Here is a 3,478-nt window from a genome sequence, read left to right on the forward strand (position 1 = left end):
TTACTTAAATTTTTTCTTTCTTTGGGAATGTAGATTCTTTCTTCCTTTCTTCCTTTCTTTCCTTCTTTCTGTCTCCTGACTGTCACTGGCTAAGAAAATGGTGGCCTCCATGTCACTGGTCAGCATAGCAGCTCCTAAAATGGAATTTGATGAAGGGATACATAGATAGATAGATAGATAGATAGATAGATAGATAGATAGATAGATAGATAGATAGATGGGATGCGCACACGCTCACACACACACACACACACACACACACACACACATATGCACGCACGTGCATGACATGTACAGATGGGGGGCGATTCCAATGTTTTCAGAGGAAGGTGCTCGCTGGTAATAATAAATGTGCTGGTAAATAAGGCTGGAAATAGCTGAATATTAAATCATTAAAACTCTTCAAATAAATAAAAAGCAATTCCATTTCTCTCTCTCTCTCTTTCTCACCATATACCAGCACATCTGAACTGACTGCAACATACAAAAGAAGAAGAAACACGGAAAGAAGACATCCCTGCTGGACAGGATCTGAGATGAGAATAAATTCATCGAATGGCTGCCAACAGCATTTCATTGAGAAGAGATTCCACATTTTATGCTGTACAGTTACTTAGTTAGATAGATAGATAAAGAGAGGCCTGTGAACTGGGGTGGGGTGTGGCTTCTCAGGTCACCTCAGGTCAGGGAGGGGCTGAGGAGTGTCCCATTGGCCTTGACAATAGGCAGGAGTCAGAGGTTAATGTCAGGGCAGGGCCTGAGAGTTCCTCAAAGGGAATGAATGGAGACCCTTGCTTACCTAAGAAATGCCTGACCTTGGAAAAGGACTTGTGGAAAGCGGGCCCTTGAAACTGTGGTTTCACGTCTTACTAGAAAGCTCCCTCTTGGAAGGGAAAGTCATCATGATATCTTACTCTTTTCCCAAGGATACCCTACCTACCCTTCTGATCATTCTTACTGAATTAAGTCTTCCACTGCAAATAAATAAATAAATAAATAATAAATGAAGTGGGTGAGTGAGTGAGTGAGTGAGTAAGTAAGTAAGTAAGTAAGTAAACAAGCAAATACGTGGATGGACAAATAAATACAAAGTTTGCTGTTGTTGACTGACTTTTGATTTCATAATGAATCTCTCTCTCTCTCTCTCTCTCTCTCTCTCTCTCTCTCTCTCACACACACACACACACACACACACTAAATATACAATAAAAGGAAGCATAACACCTTTACTCAGGGGGCAGAGTGAACTCTGAAAGTTTTCCAGGCGGGGGGTGGGGAGAGACAGAATATAAGAACAAAATGAGAAACAAGGAAAAATAGTGTTGGCTGGCTGGCCGGCTTTCAGTTCCCTGACAGAAATGAGCACATTGTGGAGGAAACACAAAGTTGTTACACTATGTGGGTGTGATGAGGAGAGATTGTGAGTGAGTGTCCTGTCAGAACAAAGTTAGTCCCATAGTTGATGAAATTCATTATCCCAAAACTTCAGCAGAATATATCCCAAGTTTGCAAATGTGTGATCAGCTTGTGACAGGTTGGGCTGGAGATGCTGAGAACTGGGGAGCCCTCAATGCAAGAGCAGACACTCATTCCCATGAAGAGGGAGAGAGGGAGGGAGGGAGGGAGGGAGGGAGGGAGGGAGGGATCATTCATTCCTATACTCAAGTTTAAAGAAAGATGAGTGGCTATCTATGGAGAGACCACTCACAGATATGAAAAATCATTTCCTAAAAATCAAATTTCTCAGTCAGTATGCAACTGCTATGGTGCTTCTCCTAGATAGAGCAAAACACACAAACAAACTGATTCCTTGATCTAGAGCCACAGTGCACATGCTGTGGAAAAGGGGACATGGCCAACTTGAATCACAATATTCATCAGAGCATGAAAAGAGCGTAAAAAGGACACAGAGGAGAGATAATTGTGGTCCTTCCTTCCTCCCTCCCTCCCTCCCTCCTTCCCTCAGGAAGTGACTGACAGATGAGACTTTGTCCAAGCAGGTTCAGTCTGAAATACCAGACTTGAGTTTTCCCCTCTGTGGGTATTAGCTAATCAGTCCTCCCTTCTTTCTGTAGGAAGGTGGTGCATGTCTCTCAGAACTTACCTGGTTTCCTCTGCACCAGGTGAACCAGGGAAAAGCTTTCTAAGCCTTATTCAGACCTATAGAGGCTGCGCTGTGTGTGACTTCAGAGACCTCAGGGAGTATAGGGGTGGGTGGGTGCTTGATGCTTCAGACTCATGTCATTGAAGGACATAACATAGTCTGGATTCACAGAGATTCACAACACAGAGCCATTGTCACTTACTAACAGCTCAGGACACCCAGAGCTAACAAGAAATTGCAGTCTCAGCCGGGCTTTAATCACAGCACACACACAGATCTCTGTGAATTCAAAGATGGCCTGATTTACAGAGTGAGTTTTAGGACAGCCCAAGATACACAAAGAAACCCTTTCTTGAAAAACAAAGCAAAACAGCAAAAGAAAGAAAGAAAAGGAAAAAGAAAAAAATGGCAGTCTCTTTCCACTTTCTCCTCCATTGGCTCTTAAAGAGCTCTCAAGCTGAACTGGAGACCATGGTGTCACTCAAAACTGGGAAGCCAGAAACCTTAGGGGGGTCACAGGAGTCGGACTGACTGCAGCACTTGATGCCTCAACCCTGCTAATGGCTGTGATATAAGGCATGGTAAAATACGGGCTTTGGCAGAGCGCTACTCCCCTTTCTCTATTATTATTGCTACACAACGAAAAGGACCGGGGGGGGGGTGATGATGTGCAGTCAGTGCTGGTATTGAAATCTCACTGACTCCTTCCGCACTCCTTGTCAATTCCCGACTTTGTCAAATCAACTATCGTGAATCTTTGATGTGGGTTGGCCCTTTAGGAACTCAGAGAAACAAGACAGACAGACCTGTTTCATCCCAGAAACCTCCCAGTTCCTGAGCCCTAGCCCTGGAAGTCTCAAAGCCATCACATCCAGAAATCTCTCTAGTCCCTGCTAGTGGTGAACTCACTTCGTCTTCCCCAGGACCACTAATTATTTCTCCATGTTTTCCTGTGAGATCTGAGGCCAGCTTTCTTCTTCCTCCCTCTGGCCTCTCCACGAACGATCTCCATTCTCTAGACAACATGTCTAGAACCGAGTCTTATAGGCACCGAGAGAGTGTGTCTTGAGGGCAGTTGGCGTTTCTAGGACACGAGTGACATCACAAAATTCCGAGAGCTCTCTGGGATACCGTGGAATTTCCAGAGAAGGGACTGCTGATGTCGTGAGGCACGGCCTTTACCTCCTTGCTGATATTTCTCCCCGAACTGACCGACCGACCGACCGACCGACCAACCGGAACCTGAGGTTTCCTTTCCAGGAGTCTCTCCTCCGACACAGAGGGAGCCATTCAGGATTTCCTCCTTCCAAAACCAGAAATTTCTCTCTGCTTCATTAATATCTTCTCACTACTTCCTGAACCCATGGGGAGTTA

The sequence above is a fragment of the Microtus pennsylvanicus genome, unplaced genomic scaffold (genome assembly GCF_037038515.1).
Source record: "Microtus pennsylvanicus isolate mMicPen1 unplaced genomic scaffold, mMicPen1.hap1 Scaffold_49, whole genome shotgun sequence".
Classification (NCBI taxonomy): domain Eukaryota; kingdom Metazoa; phylum Chordata; class Mammalia; order Rodentia; family Cricetidae; genus Microtus; species Microtus pennsylvanicus.